Genomic DNA, 20,165 nt, shown 5'->3' on the forward strand with positions numbered 1-20,165 from the left:
TTATTTTAATCTCGACGCGATTGTTGGGAAAGTTTTTGATTAATTTTCTATGCTAAAACACGAGTCAACTTTTTCCCTATTTTTCGTTGCGGAATTAAACTCTCTGGGAGGTAAAGTTAGGTATTAAACATAAATTTATAATTGTAGAATTTGTCGCTATTTTGATGAAACTAGATTTAAATTACTCGGTAATTGCAAATAATTACAAATAATATTATATATATATAATAAATTCAATAACTGAGCCGTTCACTGCACAAATCGATTAACTCCACTTTTTGAAAAATCTTAAATTTAAGTGTCAAAGCACTTGGTATAGTCGTAACTTTTTATATTTATAATAACTTTCTCTGATAATTAGGATTGACACCATTAAACGAGAAAAATTTGTTGGCCACTGAATAATAAATAATTTATTTCAGAGGTCACTTTGATTAACTCCGTACTCTAATGTAAATCGTTGCAATAATGCAACTCAAATGCACTGCAATTCAAATATGACTATAACGAAGATTCAGAATTTAATGCCGTTAATATAAGGAAATCTGTGGCAGGTAGACCACAAAGTTTGAAAAATGTAGATCAGCCTTTATTATATCCTAATGGAAGAACTGTTACGAGGGAAAAAGGAGAGACACGATGGACCTGCTGAAATTCATTCCTCCTGTTAAACATGATTACTATAAAAACTTGAGAACAAATCGAAGTGACGAGTCCTCGCATACAGCTGATGAAGAAGACATCATTTATTTTGCCGAAGAAGATTAATCACAAATAATAATATATCATAGCAGAACCATTAATATTCATTTCTATGAAAAATCTGTAATAAAAATATCTTATAATTTTCTTTTTCTATGTTAAAAAACTTAAAAATTTAAACACTGAATTTAAATTTATTACTTTTCTCACTTGCCAAATCGATTAACTCTTCCAGTAACATAAAAATGGTAACATTACCAACGATTACCTTTTGGCTATTTTTTCTTATAAATTTTATACACCGTTAGATGAAAGTTTCATTTGTATTTATGCATTCTGCAATATTTATTTCGATTTAAATTATAAAGGGAATTTTAAAAAACAATATACATTATTTCATTGCATTTCTCCACTTTTTGTTTTATGGGGTTAATCAATTTGTGCTGTGAACGACTCAATTATGAATAATATCTAATAAATTTATTAATTCAATATTTTTGTAATTTTTCAGCATAATGCAGGTATCGATTGAACGTAGAATCTTCATTTTCCACTTTCATATTGGCGATGCAATTTCATTTAATAAAACGTTCTACACTCTCGGTCTCGTGATTTCATAAGTTGCAAAAGTTCTTCGAAGTGATTTTCACGCTACTTCCAAAGTTGCAAAATTACTTCTTTTAAGAAGATAGTGTCACAGAATATTGCCAGCTCGACAAATAAAAGTGACATTCTTCTTCGAACTTCCAATTTTGCAAAATTATATTTTCCTCGCGAAATTTTGTCCCCTGGAAATACAAATTATTTATGAATAAAATTGAAATATCCCAATATTATTTAAAATTTATAACTACATTATCCATTACTTGTTATATTTTTAGATACTAATTTTCATTTCGAAATGAAATTATTTCGCTCAATGTCACGTGAATTTTTCAATATCGTGCGCAGTAATATGATTTTAAAAATTTTAATACCATAAATAATTTGTTATTTCATTTTAAAATGAAATTTCATTCTTTAATGGCACGTGAATTCTTTAATATCCTCCACGGTAATACGATCATTTAAATTTTAATGGTATAAATTACTTATTTCATAATATCTAGTACTTCTATTATGATCAAAAAAATTATCGAATGTTTGAAAAAGATCGAATAATCTATTACAATCATTTTTCTTGGTATTCAATCGGAACAGCTGTTTGACAATCTATAAATATCGCCATAAACATAGAATCAATCAACTTACGTAAACAACGCTGTAACTTCACGTCTTTCAGTAGTGCGGCTCAATATATTACACGACCATATTTCTTTGTATCGGCCAGGAAGCTCGTTTCTAATTTGCAATAAAATTCAATATTGCGCACGTCCATCATCGCTTGTATTTTCCTTAACCAATATATCACGCGTGCACGATATTTTTTATTCGCCTATAAAAGCCACCGTCAGAGAACAGTAGAAAAGTCAACGCCAGTAGTACGACTCAATATTTCATTCGTCGATCTTATCCACGCGAACAGTCATAATTACTCCAACGACCAAGATTAGCTGGACTAAAAAGCTGAAAGCTTTCCAGGATTATTAATTATCCAAGTTTATCGGTTTCCAGGATTGCCCTGATTTTACTGTAAAAAATAAACACACCGAATGGCCACTTGCAATTTTATCACGACTCGAATTATAATAATGGCGATTATTTCTAGAAAAGATTTAACGATACGGTGTTATACGAGTCACGCTATAGCACGGTGAAATAGGATTTTACTTGCCGAAACGCAGTTATGCGAACAATACAACAATACTACGCTGCGGCTGGAAACTTATGGCAACCACTGTAAGCTCTGCGCTATTGTTAGAACTCGGGAGGTTCTTTATTAAAACAATTAACAATGTTTGTACTGCACACTGGTTGCTATAGTGCGTGCTTTAAATTCTAATTATTAGAACAACACCCATCGATTGTTGGTTTTGTGGACAAGTATGAAGGGTAGAGTAGGTAATTCAGGTTTCAGTTAATTACTATAATTCAATGAGTATCGTGACTGTCATATTGCTCCATCTGTTGATATATTTCCGTTGAAAAATAGTAAAATTTAATATATACCGAGTTTGCAATTCTTCTTTTAATTATAATCGATAGTTGAGCATGCATGGAGTAGTATAGCTCAATGATTCGTGTCACTAAAGAATTATAGAAATCGTATAAATTCAAGGAAAAATCATTTTAATATTATAGAAATGAGTATTATTCAAGAACCTCATTACAAAGAGAAAAATAAAATTAAAGTTTTCTGTTTGGAAAATAAGTATTTTAATTTTCCAAAAATATCTGTCATAAATCAACTTCGTTCCAAAAATAAAATTTTCAATGTTCCAAATTACAATTCAAAAATAAGGCTTTCCATCGTGAAGAATAAAAACAAAATAAAAATTTTGCAATCCAAAAGCTTGCAATTTCACTGACAAAATTGAAAATAAAATTAATATCTCACTGTCAAAGAAATAATCATATTGTAACTGAAAAATACAAATAAAATTGAAACAATATAACACAAAAATTTTAAATATACTAATCACGAATTAATTCCAATCTAAACTCAAAAATTAATTTCCCAAAATCGTACAGCTCAAAAAACAACCTTCAAGGAAGCAATCCGAAAATAAGTATTTCGATTGCAAAGAATAAAAACAAAAATAAAAATTTGCAATTTAAAAACTCGCAATTTCACTCACAAAATTGAAAATAAAATTAATATCTTACTATCGAAGAAATAATCATATTGTATCCGAAAAATACAAATAAAATTGAAATGAAGGAATTGCAAGAATGCTAAACATCCTAATCACGAATTACTTCGAATCTAAACTCAAAAATAAGTTTTCCAAAGTCATATAGCCCAAGAAACCACCCTCAAGGAAGCAATCCAAAAATAAGTATTTCGATTGCAAAGAATAAAAACAAAAATAAAAATTTGCAATTTAAAAACTCGCAATTTCACTCACAAAATTGAAAATAAAATTAATATCTTACTATCAAAGAAATAATTATATTGTAACCAAAAAATACAAATAAAATTGAAATAAAGGAATTGCAAGAATGCTAAACATCCTAATCACGAATTACTTCGAATCTAAACTCAAAAATTAATTTTCCAAAATCATATAGCCCAAGAAACAACCTTAAAGAAAGCATCTTTTATGTCCTCCAGTCTTTCACCCGTGTAACGTCATATTGCCTGAAAATATCTTCGTTTCATCCCCACGAGTAATCCGAATCTTAAACAAAAGGTGACAGAGAGGAGTCCGCGGTCGATTAACATTTTTCGATTAAAAGCCCATCAAGCCAGCGTGACAAGCGAACAGGAGGAAGAGGTTAGATTAGGGAATAACGCGATCAGGCCGTTCGATTGAATTTCCATTCGTCCCGGCGCAATTCCTCTTCCTCCGTCCACACGGTCCATCGTCTTCGACCTAACCCTCTGCCATTGTAGACCCTGGTCCTATGATCGACCAGGTCTCCGCAAAATTTTGCCCCCTCCCCTATCTTCTTTTTCCCTTTACACGCGTTTGTGTGCATATCTGTGTCATTCTGTCAATTTCGTACGTATTTTGCACGCTGTTCCAACGTTTCGCGAATTAGCTAGTGAGTGTCACGAAGGATGGCGACCTAAAAGAGATTGTTGCGACGGCAATAATACGTGGAAGACGCGCCTCGCCGACCTTCTTGACGATCAAAAAGTTATAAAACGAGACATCAGACTATCGCGAGAAATTAAACAAAACACATCAGATGACGTAAGACGGTTTTGGAGCTCAGACAAGACACGACAGACGTGAACTAGAACTGGAAGACGGTAAACGGAACGGAAAACAGCAAGGGAGAAAACGATACACCACACACACACCAATCACACATACTCACATGATAATCATAGAATAAAGCGTAATTACAACCACAATCTGCGCTTTATTACCACCCAAGTGCTCAGTATCTCGTAAGGGAGTCGGCACACTGAGGAAAAGAGCTCTAGCGACCATCATTCTCACCCCCACTCTTGCGGCCCTAGGACCGCCATGTCCCAAGTCAAGTGGAGGCCTGTTTTATGCCTCTGTTGCAAGGGTCCCTTCACTTGCACATGCTCAGTCACCTAAACCACCGCTAGGATAAACCGTGACAAGGACCCATATATTATTCTCTAGACGACAGACATAAGAACCCAAATGTTTAAACAACCACCACCACCGAAAGACGCTGGAGTTAGCATACACCCCCAATATCATACCAACCAATGAGAAGACAGTCGATCCTTATAAAACTACCAACGAGGCATTCACAAGAAGATTCTCAGTAAGACCTCCATCACGACCACATCAAGATTCTCTCTAAACTCCATCAAGACCACATCATCGTCAAACGAGGCCCACCAACACTCAGCGCAGGAGACTGTCTACTGCTATAGAACTCCTTGCAGTTCAACACTAACCAGGTCTACCTCTATCAAGCTAGAGTAGGCTGCATCCCAAGCAGCATTGCCGCAGCAGCGTAACGGGCCTTACAACCCCTTGAAACTCCACGAGCGAGTTGCAGTGTTCGGGACGCAACACCCACCACTAGATGGACTTTCCCGCAAGTCCTCGGAAAACCATTGACTCCTATATATGTAGGATCGGGGTGCGTGGATTGGCTAAAGTAACGTTGCTTTACTGCTTCTTAAAATACAATAAACTTATACTTATATTATCGGCTGCGGAACTAAAGACTCGCTACGGGTACGCTCGACTTTTACTTGTTAGACGCTATCTTGAAGACCGTGAAGGACTGTCTTCGCCCGCGACCTTGCACCCTTATTTAAACCGTTCATCCTCCTCATTCATACCCGGACTTTCTTCCCCAGTCATGCTCCTTTCTCACGCAACCTCGGTGAGCCAGGCACTGCAACCACTCTGCACGTATCCTGAAACTTTCGCTCGACTCTGCCATAAATAATCCTTGCAGTCGATCCTTGCGCACATGGTCACTCTCATTCTAAGTCCAGACACACTCGACGTTTCCCAGAGCCACGCTTATTCCATTCCCACATATATATAACTTCCCGACCTTCCAGTAGTATCACCAGTGTCTAAGGCAGGGCCTGTTAAGCAAGCCTTACTGAAGAGTCCGCTAGCAGGCCCGGGACGAAACGCATCTCTTTCTTTTCCTTACAGTCCCTTCTAGCTACGCCAACCACGGAGTATACCTGCGACAAAACGACTTCGAACCACCGTGAGGGAGGACCCCCACAGGGGCATCACAAGTTTACCATACGCTGCCCTCTGCGCGTGGAGCTCATCCACATCCACGCGGTGCAACAGGGATGGTGATCTAATTTCTGGTTGTTTAGTCTTCGATTTATGGTTCCATGGTGGTGTATACAGTTAGCGACAGGGGAACAACGATTGACGAATTTTTATGCATTCCCTGTCTGCTGAGATATTTGGCAGCTTGTTGGAGGTATGCAGAAAGTTGACAGATTTAAATTACGATGATGACGATTTTAGTAATAATTTGGCATTTATTAGCATAACGATGTTAGCGTAACTTGTTATTGTTTTGAGTGGAGAATGTCTGAATGTTACTTTTCGAGTGTAAAATAAGTTTGGACGTGTCAACATGGTTGAAGATGAGGTGTGATGCATTGTACAGGTCTGCTGTAAATTAGACGTGGTTTGAAAAATCGATTAAAGAATAGGTTTTAATTTGCAGTTGCAAAATCAGGTTACAAATCATTCGATGTGAAGGTGACAGGCTCAGGAAATTGTCAATCGCGAATCAACTGGGAATGTGAAACCTGCTTAACCTATCTACATTTCTCTGTCTCTCGTCAGACATCCTTTCTGAGAGGATGGAAGATTTCCTCAGAAAAGAGGAAGCTGATCTGTATCTCAAAGCCAACAGGTTTCTTTACAGCTTGTTTTAACTAAGCAGTAATTAACCCCTTGCCTTACCGTTTATGAGGTATGGTGCGTGTTATAGTGAACAGCAAGGTTGGTCACAGGTCGAGGAATAACAGGTAACTGAGGCAGAAAGACATTGGTGACAATTAGCAATGAGCCTGACCCGCGATGCTTACATTGGACCCTATCTACGAACCACGGCTCTCATTCGTCACAATCATGTCTGACCCGATTTCCTTACCACGTGTCTCACACGATATTGTAGGCGAAGGAACTAAATACACGTAATATCGAACCATTCAGTCTAATAATCTAAAACTCCGGCATAATGGCAGTTAAAAGGATTTTCAAAACAAAAGTAAAACTTGTTAAGTATGTAATGAACCGTTGTAGATGAGATGCTCGCAAAAGGGAGCAAACGTGATCTGTGGCATATGAAGGATATTCAGCAACTGGTAATGGAAAAAGTCCGCTCGCGGATTATTCCGCGCTCGGTGATAGGCGGCAGTGGTGGCTCGCGGAATATTCCGCGATCGGTGATAGACGATAATCGTAGTTCGCGGAATATTCCGCGATTGGTGATAGACGACAGTCGTAGTTCGCGGAATATTCCGCGATTGGTGATAGACGACAGTGGTAGTTCGCGGAATATTCCGCGCTCGGTGATAGACGGCAGTGGTGGCTCGCGGAATATTCCGCGCTCGGTGATAGGCGGCAGTGGTGGCTCGCGGAATATTCCGCGATCGGTGATAGACGATAATCGTAGTTCGCGGAATATTCCGCGATTGGTGATAGACGATAGTCGTAGTTCGCGGAATATTCCGCGATTGGTGATAGACGACAGTGGTGGCTCGCGGAATATTCCGCGCTTCGATGCAAATGGGTTAAAAAGTGAACTCACCAGGGCAGTCAATCCTCCTAAAGCGTTATTCATATCTCGAGAGCAACAGGCTTCTTCACACTGATTTCCAATCCCAAAAGCAATTTTCAATAATTCACGAAAACCAGCTCGACCTATCCACACCCTTCTGATTCTCATCAGACATCCTCTATCAGAGGACGAAACATTTGCTGATAAAAGAGGAAGCTTGTCCGCGTGGCGAGAGGGAGAGGCACTATGGGATTGGCCTGGCCGGCTGAAAGGCGGATAGGGGTATGTTTCACCTTATTATTCCGAGCTCCAGCCCGGAGAATGCGGAAGCAGGCCCTGACGCAATTTCGAAATGGAGCCGCGAACTGCCGGAGGATTGCATTAGTCCGCGCCTCGCAAATTAAGGCCAATTCCATCTTTTTTTCCTTCTTCTTCCCATGCTCCTCGTGCTCTTTCGTTCGAGCTAGTTGGAGGGAGAGGAGAGATGGAAAAGAGAGGCTCTCTTCGAGGCACAGCAGCGTCGTGAGGAATAACGATGAGCAGCTGTGATAATGGAATGGCCTGGTGGACACGTGGGGAGTCACGGGGTGTTCATTGGATGAGAAAAGGTTTGTTAAGAGGTAGCACACGTGTGGTTGTCCGGATTTGTCGCGAGTACACGGTTCATGGGGCTCGTTCGCAAGTTTTGCCTCTCGGTGATTATTTGGGTCTAGGTTGCTCCGTTGGGGTTATTGATTTCGGGGTCTGAATGGGGATTCGTGTGCCATGAGAACGCTGGATTAATCATTGGCTTTATTTTTTCGACAGTCACGGCTGAGGTGGCAGGTAGTTTGAAGCCTACTTCGACGATTTCATTGGATCTGGGAAGTACTGGTTGATTTGTTAACGAATTATGTCTCGCATAGAATAATTACAATTTTCAAATTAAATTTACTGACTTTATTTTAGATTTGATGGGATTTAGAAGATATTGGTTGATTTGTTAACGAATTATGTCTCGTATCGAATAATTATAATTTCCAAATCAAATTTTACTGATTTTATTTTAGAAAATTTAGTCGCGGCTATAATAACTAAGATCATACTTAATTCTTTAGTTCCATAATGTCTTGAAATATATATACTTCATCGAGGAATGCATAGAAATAGAAAAATAGAAAAATAAAACAATTTTGATGTTTTATTTTATTTAACAAATTAAGAAGTAGGTGATATAACTAGTGTCATGATCAATTATTGTACTCTATAAATAATTTAAAACACGTTTGAATATTGTTTAAAAATATTTATCTAAATTAAATATTGTAAATAAATAGGGAAATAAGAAAAATAAAGAACTAAACAATTTTATTTTATTATTTTACCAAACAAAGTCTCAGAAATAATAACTAGATTCACACTGAATTCTTTAGTCCCATAATATCTTGAAATATATATACTTCATCGAGGAATGCATAGAAATAGAAAAATAGAAAAATAAAACAATTTTGATCTTTTATTCTATTTATCAAATTAAGAAGCAGGTGATATAACTAGTGTCGTGATCAATAATTTTACTCTGTAAGTAATTTAAAACACGCCTGAATAGTGTTTAAAAATATTTATCTGAATTAAGCATTGTGCATAAATAGGAAAATATGAAAAATAAAGAACAAAACAATTTTATTTTATTATTTTACCAAATAAATTTTCAGGCGTAATTGTTAGACTTACACTCAATTTTTTAAACCAATTTTTGATAGACAATTTGAAACTCATCTGAACAATAATTTAATATATCTATCTCAATTAAACAATGCACTCAAATAAATAAATAAAAAAATATAGAAAAAGAAACGATTTTATCCCATTATTTTATCAAATAAAATCTCAGACGAATTATTATCTAGTATCACATTGTATTATTTAATTTGATAAATAATTTAAAACAAGCTCAAACAACATTTCAAAGCACGTATCCCAATTAAGAAATACACGCAAACAGAAAAATGAAAATATGAAATAACAAAACGATTTTATTTTCCTATTTTACCAAATTAAATCTCAGTACAACTACAATCGCATTCAATTTTTTAATCCCATAAATAATTTGAAACACGTCTGGACGATATTTAGAAACACCTACACAAATTGAACAATACACACAAGTAGAAAAATAAAAAACCAAACAATTCTGTCCTTTCATTTTACCAAATTAAATTTCAGATGATATAACTACAATCGCATTCAATTTTTCAATCTCATAAATAACTTAAAACACTCCCAAACAATTTTGAAAAATAAATACAGAACGAACCACTTTTTCCTTTTATTTTACAAATTGAATCACAAATGAAATAGCCATTTGTACCTAATAATAATTATGTAAAATTATTCAACAAAATTAATAAAAATTAATTCATAAATAAGTAAATTATTTCGTCTATCATATTCCATTATAAAGTAACAAAATATCGAGTATGAGAAACAATGTCATTTTGCTAAATTAAATTTCAGATGATATAACTACAATTGCATTCAATTTTTCAATCCCATAAATAATTTAAAATACTCTGAAACAATTTTGAAAAATAAATACAGAACGAACCACTTTTTCCTTTTATTTTACAAATTGAATCTCAAATGAAATAGCCATTTGTACATAATAATTATGTACAATTATTCAACAAAATTAATAAAAATTAATTCATAAATAAGTTAGTTATTTCGTCTATCACATTCCATTATAAAATAACAAAATATCGAGTATGAGAAACCTAATGTACGATTTAAAATACGTCTGAATAACATTAAAAATGCCAACCACCCTCAGACATAATTATGTACAATTATCCAGCTCAATTAATAAAAATTAATTCATAAATAAATAAATTATTTCGTCTATGATAATCCCATATAAAATAACAAAATATCGAATAAGAGGAACCCAATGAACGATGAATAAAACACGTATGAATAACATTCAAAATACTTACCACCCTCAGACATAATTATTCAGTTCAATTAATAAAAATTAATTCAAAAATAAACAAATTATTTCGTCTATCATAATCCATTTTAAAATAATAAAATATTGCGTAAGAAGTCCCAATGAACGACTTAACACACGTCTGAATAACATTCAAAATGCCCACCACCCTCAAACATAATTATACATATTATGTCAGACATAATTATTCAGTTCAATTAATAAAAATTAATTCAAAATAAATAAATTATTTCGTCTATTATAATCCATTATAAAATAATAAAATATTGAGTAAGAAATCCCAATGAACGACTTAACACACGTCTGAATAACATTCAAAATGCCCACCACCCTCAAACATAATTATACATATTATGTCAGACATAATTATTCAGTTCAATTAATAAAAATTAATTCAAAAATAAATAAATTATTTCGTCTATCATAATTCATTATAAAATAATAAAATATCGAATAAGAGGAACCCAATGGACGATGAATAAAACACGTATGAATAACATTCAAAATACCCACCACCCTCAGACATAATTATGTACAATTATTCAGCTGAAATTAATTATTTCATCTGTCATAATCCATTATAAAATAACAAAATATCGAATAAGAGAAACCCAATAAACGATTTAAAACACGTCTGAGTAACATTCAAAATGCCCACCACCCTCAGACAATGCACCGAAGCAAAACAATATTATCCTCTACCCTGTATCTTATCTCTCTCAGCGAAAGCACCCTAGCCAAGGCTCATTGCCGTCATACAATTTTAATTCCAACGAATCGATCCATCTCCATCGGACCCAACCCCGGCATCAAAACATCCCTGCGAACCTCGCCCTCAATCTGCCCCTCAACCCTCCTCTCCCGAACTTCTTCACCCGCAAAGAAAATATCGCGGCGATCGGACCCCGGGTTCAAACGATCCCCAAACTGCTCTCCTTCAGTTAACAAACCCAGAGACAAACATTTCCACTGGCCGCAAAGCGAGAATTCCTCCGGCTTTCTCGCCCGCGCCCCATTGTCCCGGCCAGTGGTAATTAAATTCACGAACGAAGGAACTCATTGTCGGGGCCCTTTGGAAAGAAGACAACGAGCGTGCCGGCGAACTTTCGCGCAGGGGTTAGCGAGGAGGAATTCTTCGACGATAATCACGAGGCCAGGCGTATTCAAGGGTGGAACGAGGACTCGAGCTTGGCGCAACAGGAGCGCCGGAAGAAGCGTTGTAACGACTTCCGGGCTGCGAGTTATTCCAACTTTTTCTCCCTTTTTCCCCTTTCTTTTTAATAACGACTGGCTTCTTGCCGGGGACTCGAGTTCTCCAGGCAGGTATCGTCTTTGTCTGGACGGTTTCACTGGGTTGCGTTTTCGGATTGATTTGTGATCTTGGGGTAGCTATAGTCGTATCAAAAAATTGATTATGTGTGGAAGTACAGTGAGGAGTGTGTTAAGAATGATCGGAGTTCGTAGTTCTCTATCAACCCCCATTATTGGAATTCAAATTAGCGAAAGTATAAAAATGGTTTTGGATATTTTGTTTTTCCAATTAGTAAAAATAATGAATTATTTTGGAAAAATTATTGTGGACTGCAATGTTGCAGTGGAAATGATTTTTATCATAGCATTTTAATTATCCATAATTATTCTATGCAATTATCATTTGGTATCTTACATTGTACAATTAGAATTTTAGAAAGTCGTAGAAAAGTATTTAGAAAAAAACTAGAAAATGTAAAATTAGAAAATCTGTATAAAACTGTATAATAGCTGTACAAAATATAAAATTCTTTTTCTGGTGAGGTAGATTATGGCAGGGTGACGATAATTCGTATAAAAAAATTAACCCTCGATAATCACAGTTTGGATATTAAATTAAATAACAATAATAAAATTTATAATGAAATTTTTCATACTGAAATATTAAAAATAAAATAAAATCGACGAAGTATTAAAATAATTCATAATAATTCAATGATATTCAAATGGAATAAAATTTGAGGTTAGGGGGTTGAAAAATTAAGAGAGGAAGATTGTAGTATTTGATAGTTCCAATTTCAATTAGGGAGAAAGATGAAAGACATTGTCAATTATTATCTCACATTGTAGAATTGAAATTTTGAAAAATGTAAAAAGGAAACTATGTAAATAAATTTTTCCGCATAAAAAGGGGGGATTGGCTAATGGGGTAGATTATGGCAGAGAGACTAAAAGTTAACCCTCTATAATCACATTAATCACAATAATAATAAAATTAATAATTCAATTTATAAGACTGCAATATTAAAAAATAAAATAAAATTGATAAAGTATCAAAATAATTCATAATAATTCAACGATAAGCAAATGGAATAAAATTTGAGGTTACATAGAGTTATAGGAGGTTGAAAAATTAAGGGAGGAAAATTATAGTATTTGATAGTTTCAATTTTAATTAGGGAGAAAAATGAAAGACATTATCAATTATTATCTTACATTATAGAATTGAAATTTTGAAAAATTATGGCGGAGAGGCGAAAAGTTAACCCTCTATAATCCCAATTTGGATATCAAATTAAACAACAATAATAACAAAATTTATAATTCAATTTATAATACTGGAATATTAAAAAATAAAGTAAAATCGACAAAGTATTAGAATAATACATAATAATTCAATGATATTCAAATGGAATAAAATTTGAGGTTATGTAGGGTTATAGGGTGTTGAAAAATTAAGGGAGGAAAATTGTAGTATTTGATAGTTTCAATTTCATTTATGGAGAAAAATGAAAGACGAGTAAGCGATATGGAAATTAATATCTTTATATCGATATGGTAAGAATGTAAGTGTATATCGCCATGATGGATTGTCACGTGTGGAACTTTACTTCCTTCTTCGCGAGACATTTCACGTATTATATCTTCTTTTCATTTCAATGAAATGTTCACATGTGCGAAATGTCACTTGACGTACGTGTATTTTCCAATATTCCCATTGTTGTAACTCACATACATTGTTTGTGGAAGAGTAAATTAAGCTCGCTGGGCATCCCCACTAGGAAGACCAAAATTAGATTTTCAAGTATTGATTCTAGAATCAGGGATTATTCGGTATTAAAAATCACTCGACTCTGAGACTGTCTCTATTCTTCTCAAAAATTTGTGAAAAATGTTCACGATTTTTAATACCATGCAATTTTCTATTTTATGCATACTTTGAGAATTTTTATTTGCATATTATATAATATTTTTGTATAATATTTATTCCAAATTTTAAATCGTGTAGTTTGCTGTGCTCTAATTATTACTGAAAAATTCTTGATGTACGTTTCAAAAATAGGTAGATCATTTTCTATTAACAGAAGAAGAATATTTATTCTTACTCATTTTAAAAATGGGGAACTTTTATATAAAAATTTAATTTTTCATTTTAGTGTTCCCATTTTAATATGAATATCTATTGCTATCCTGAATGACTGCTCCTATTCTTCTCAAAAATTTGTGAAAAATGTTCACGATTTTTAATACCATGCAATTTTCTATTTTATACATACTTTGAGAATTTTTATTTGCATATTATATAATATTTTTATATAATATTTATACTAAATTTTAAATCGTGTAATTCACTATGTTCTAATTAATACTGAAAAATTCTTGAAATACGTTTCAAAAATAGGTAGATCATTTTCTATTAATAGAAGAAGAATATTTATTCTTACGCATTTTGAAAATGGAGAACTATTATATAAAAATTTAATTTGATATGAATTATAGTAAAGTAAATTAAGTAAAGTAAATTATTAATTAATTAAGTTAAGTAAGTTAAAGTTAATTAAGTAAAGTAAAGTAAATTATTATAAAAATAATTATTGCATTACCCTAACATTTTCCAAAAATAATGGTAACATCGTCAGACCCTTTTTCAGAAATTTAAAAATTTGTCATCGTCCCAAAACGTAGAAAATATTTTTTAAAACTCTCCAGAATATTTTTTCTCCTATTAAACTCGAAATAGCTAACAAGTAGAATATGTAATTGCATTTGAATTATGAAAAGGTTGCGGGTCAAGATAAACATGAAAATAACAAGATGATAAATAGGTGGAGATCATGTGAAGAGCATTTGGCTTATTCCTTTGTAATGCAGCAAGGCCTACCTCATCAAACGAGCAGAATAATTCTTATAATACGAATTATCATACGATAATTGGACGCGTTACAATTTAACGATATTACTCGTTATGCCTAATAAGAATTACAGTTACTATACAACAGAAATTCATACTGCTTCATTACCTTATACGTAATAACTCGAAGATTTTTCTTCCCTTTTAAATCCAAAATTATACCGAACACGAATAAAATAATAATAAATAAATAATACATGACGATATTAATGAAATAATATCTGCGAAATGAAATATTCTTTTTTCGCATTTAAGACGATAAAAGACACATTTTTTATCGAATAAATTATAGACAGGGCCGTAGCTATAATTTTATCTTGTACATTATTCAACTACGAACTTTGTTCTTGAATAAATTTATATTTTAACGAGACTGTCAACGTTAATTAAACAATAACAAATACCAGGATTCTTGTTACTAAGAATGGTTATTAAAAATATATTTATTAATCGAATCTCAAGGTTCTATTTTTAATTTTCCCATTTTTATCGTGCAATTTTGAATTACGATTATTTAGATAATAATTAATTTGAATTATTTAAAAATTATCTAAAAATTCGATATTAATTATTCAGGGGAAAAAATGTGTTTGATGGCTGAAAGAAGTTATTCTAATGCGGTATAGTCAAAAGGGGGAACAACCTGTTAGGTCCAGAAATATGAGTCTCCTAAAAATAGCTGATAAATCTACGAAATTTCGTGGAAGATCGATAAAACAAGTGATATTATGACATAAATGCTATAATATTGGTTATCGATAGTTATGAACCTTCTTAGCAGAGTGCAATGGGGGAACAAGTTCATCAGAATAGGGTGTAATGAGAGAACAAGATCAGCATTATCTCCTGATGATCGATATTTTGAAGTTTTTCAAACAATCTGAAAACTGAATAAAAAAAATGATTTTTTCTTTTATAAAAACACGATGCATCAAATTTTGTCCCTATAATCTTCAATTATAAAGATTGCAATAAGAGAATAGTGAAAAAATATTTTAATAGCGAGGATTAAGAATCCTACACAGACAAAATGAATAAATAAATTTGCATAGAGAATCAGTACACGAAATTAATAAAAATTAATTAATTTCCATCTTTCAAAAAATAATACCTTAAAACGAATAAAAGGAAAAATGGAACTAATACTAATACAAAATAAAAAATTCCATTTACCCTCCGCAAATATTCCCGTACCAATAAAATGTTCAATAATGGAATTTCGATCAAACTGTTTCTAAAGAAAAATAATCAAAAAAAGATAGCCCAAATTTTCGTAATAAATAAATAAATTAACACAGGCAATTGAAAAGTGGCGAGCAAGAGTGAACACTAAACGGAATGAAGAAGGATTTAAGAAACGATGAATTTCTGTGCTTCCAAAAACTAACCTGCCCGAGCAAATAAAGAAGAAATGAAGCTAATACAAAATTAAAAATCCCATCAACTTTCCTCTCCGCGACCAATATAATATGCAATCGCGAAACCTCCATCGCAATCTCCCGTGAAGCGACGTCCAGAAGATTAAAAGCACCTAGAACGAATCCTCGTTCGCAATTAGAGATCCTCTCGAATTTAATCAGAGCCGGGGGTAAACTCGTGATCAGGATCATCCAGCGTCCAGCAAGCAGCGATCGTGAGCAGAAAAATCGCGAGTCGAGCGTCGTTTCCCGCTATCGCGATCCTGGCCAACAAAGACATGTCAGGTCTGATGACTGGAGGAAGGATTTTGAACGATAAAAACGTCCCAACAGTGCTAATAAACCTAAACTCCTAACTGGAATTGAGTTTTTCCTTCTTGGCCAGCTATCAGTGCGAGTATTTTAGTAAAAGCCCAAAGTATAATAGACAGGACACTATTGACTGTTAGTCTAATAGCCTAAGAATATAATAGACTGGACACCAGTACTGACTACTGGTCTAATAGCTCAAGAAAATAATAGACAGAATATTAGTGATTGCCAATTTAATAGTCTAAAAGTATCATTAACTGGGTACTATTGGCTACCAGACTAATAGCCTAAAAGTATGATATACTGGATCCCAGTGACTGTTAATAGAATAGCCGAAACTAGAATAGATTGGACATTAATGATTACTAATCTAATGACCTAAAAGTATAATAGACTAGGTTGCAGTATTGACTGCTAGTTTGAAAGCCCAAGAAAATAATAGATAGATATTAGTTATTGACAATCAAGTAGCTTAAAAATGTCAGAGACTGGGTACCAGTAATTGTCAGTGTAATACCCTAAAAGTATAATAGACTAGGTTACAGTACTGTTAATTTAGAAGCTCAAGAAAATAATGGATAGACAATCTAGTAGACTGTCAGTCTAATACTTTAAAAGTATAATAGACTGGACACTAATGATTGCCAATCTGATAGCCAAAAGGTATCACAGACTAGTGACTGCCAAACTAATAGCCTAAAAGTATAATAGACTACGTAGCAATACTGACTGCTAGTTTAAAAGCTCAAGAAAATAATGGATAGATATTAGTAATTGACAATCTAGTAGCTTAAAAATGTCATAGACTGGGCACCAGTGGCTGTCAGTCTAATACTCTAAAAATTTAATAGACTGAACACTAATGATTCCCAGTCTGATAGCCAAAAGATATCATAGTTTTTAGTGACTTTTTAGTGACTGCCAAACTAATAGCCTAAAAATAAAATAGACAAGACACTACTGCTTGACAGTCAATTAGTCTAAGGATATAATACACTAGGCACTACAGACTGACAGTGCAATAGCCTGAGAATATAATAACTTAATAATTGCCATAGACTGGACATTAATGATTGCCAAAAGGTATGATACACTAGCGACTGCCAAACTAATAGCCTAAAAATAAAATAGACAGGACACTACTGCTTGACAGTCAATTAGCCTAAGGATATAATACACTGGGCACTACTGACTGTCAGTCCTATAACCCGAGAATACAATAGCCTAACAATTGCCAGTCTAATTTCTTAAAAATATAATACACAGGATGCTACCGACTGTCAATCCAGTAGCCCAAACATATAATATCCCAGACACTCCTGACTCCCACTCAAAGAGCCTAAGAATACAACAGACATGACAGAAAATAAAGTAGAAATAAAACACAACGAGGATTAGAAATAAACAGCAAAAGACAGAGAAGATCAGATAAGAAGAGTCTGAAAAGAAATTGACATTAAACTGGTCGAAAAGTTGAGTGAAGAGACACGACGAACCTACGCACGGCCTACCTCCGACGAAGCGTCAGCTCGAAAGGCGGCAACCTCATCCCGTCGCTGGTCAAAGGGAATCCTTCGTGGACGTAGCGATTCCTTTCGCCCATCACACTCCAAGCACGCCTCGATCAGTGTCACATGTCACACGGTCACACCGCGAACGCGACAAATCCGCGATTAACGCGCGCACCACTGATCAGACAGCAGCCTATGCTCATCGAGGAACGCGCGAGGACAGCTGCTACCCCTTTAGCCCCGACAGAATAATAGCTAGACGAATGTTCAGACCGGCTTGGAGCAGTCGTGACACTCGATAACCGCCACAAGTGGTTGCGTCCTGTCGCTGGTCACTGGGTCAGTCTGGTTCGGGAGTATCAAGGACACGCTGGCAGGGCGAGTCCTGCAGGTGGACACGCGTCAATTGATCAATCGATCCCTAGGTAGATCCTTCGATCACTGTCAGAAGGGCACCACCCATCTGCCTCATGGAAAATTCAAACGGTCCAACTGCTGTCATGGAACAGCTGGATCCTCCTATTGGCTTTGATCGGAATCAATCCTGTTCCGGCTCACAATAGACTCGTCGTGCTGGTAAACACACTGCAGACCGAACAGGTGATCCTCCTGCTGAGTGAGAGGAGGTACAAGGTGGTTTGTCAACACGAGACTGGAGAAGGAATGCACACTTGCGAGAGTAATGATTCAGGAGTCTGAGGGATGATCCTGTTCCTTGATGCCTGTTCAGAGGTCCAGGTGGACACGGTTGATCCTGTCAGGACGTTCACTGCTTCGATCGTCGATCAGGACAATCAGTCGATCCACGATCACTGAGTCCTGGAGACCTGCATGGCTCGGGGTTTGCAGAGCTCGTGTCCTGTCGGATGGATGATGGGTTCTGCACCTTTAGGACACCTGGATCAGCCACGGAACGCGTCTCGTCACGAGAAGAACACGCACACGCTCGGCTGGCAGCAGCTCTTCGAGGCTGGTTTCCTCTTCGGCTGGCTAGCGACTGTCATGCACCCAGTGTCACTGCGGCGAAACTAGAGGGGCTGGCACCACGCCTGCGTCCACGGAGACGCTGCACAGTGTCGCGATGCCGGCTCCACACCGTGAACGCGCCCTCAGAGCGCATGCCGCACTCTCGACTACGACTCGTTCGAGATGTATCGATGGCGCGAAATTTGAACGCATTTCGCGACCGCTCGCTGAATCTTTTCAGAACGCGCGGCAATTTTGAACGAGATTTGAAAGTTTATGGGAAGTTTTGACGATTTAAATATTTATTTTTAAATTATTACTTAGTTTGAACCTCTCTGGAATTCCCGACGATTTTTTAAATTTCGTGGGATATGGGAGAATTATTGCAGGAATTTTTAGCAATTTTTGAATTTTTTTGGAATTGCTAGTAATTTTGGGATGTCTTAGGAATTTTAGAAAATTTTTAAGCTTCGTGCAAATTTTTAATAACTTTTGGACTTTGTAAATACCCTTGATGCTTTTTTGGATTTTGTAATTGGGATTTTGAAAATTTCAGATGAAATTGGATCATGTGTGAAAAATTAAAATTGAAAAATTAAAAATGAAAAATTATCAATACAGTAAATTCATATTTCTATTTTGGATTTTGGATTTTGGATTTCTTTGATTTCATATGCAGGGGGGGGGGGAAAATTTAAATGACAGGAAGAGTGAAGTAAAATAATGGAAAAAATTATAATAAACGAATGATAATTATAAGTTATATTAATATAACTTCGTAACCTAACTAATTAACAAAAATTTGTCCTCCTAGTTCAGTTCGTCTAATTTTTTTATTTTAAATTTAGCATAAATATATTCCTTCTATTTTACATTTCGAAATTCCGTATCATTAAAAATAAAATTTGTGTAAATACAAGGAAATGCAATGATTTGATTAAATTCCCAGTTCAGAATGAAACTTTGATAAAATGTGATTAAAAAACGAATGCATACTTACAAATTTAAAAATGGAGAACTTTCGTTGTGTGAAAAAAATGATAAATAATAATCAATAATACTATCTATCCTATTATCATGTGTATTAGGATAAAATCAGTGTATATTATCGATTATAATAAATCATATTCCGTAATGAACTCTCTCTTAGCGTTGACCATGCACGGGCTATACTACTTACGAGTGGCGCGAAATTTGAAACGATATCGACGCGAAGTCACGATTTATCAATTATCCCGAATTAAATTTATGCAGAAAAATATCCTTTGCCTTCCAGGATTGTTCAGTCTTCGTGT

At 34.8% G+C, this 20,165-nt stretch overlaps 1 protein-coding gene across 1 annotated transcript in view; it reads right to left on the reverse strand.

Annotated features, from left to right (window-relative positions):
• The window catches only part of rsh (Rap GTPase activating protein radish), an 86,655-nt gene that overhangs the window by 51,989 nt on the left and 14,501 nt on the right, over positions 1 to 20,165 (reverse strand).

Source organism: Eufriesea mexicana, unplaced genomic scaffold, assembly GCF_001483705.2.
Source record: "Eufriesea mexicana isolate 0111107269 unplaced genomic scaffold, ASM148370v2 scaffold1477, whole genome shotgun sequence".
NCBI classification, from domain to species: domain Eukaryota; kingdom Metazoa; phylum Arthropoda; class Insecta; order Hymenoptera; family Apidae; genus Eufriesea; species Eufriesea mexicana.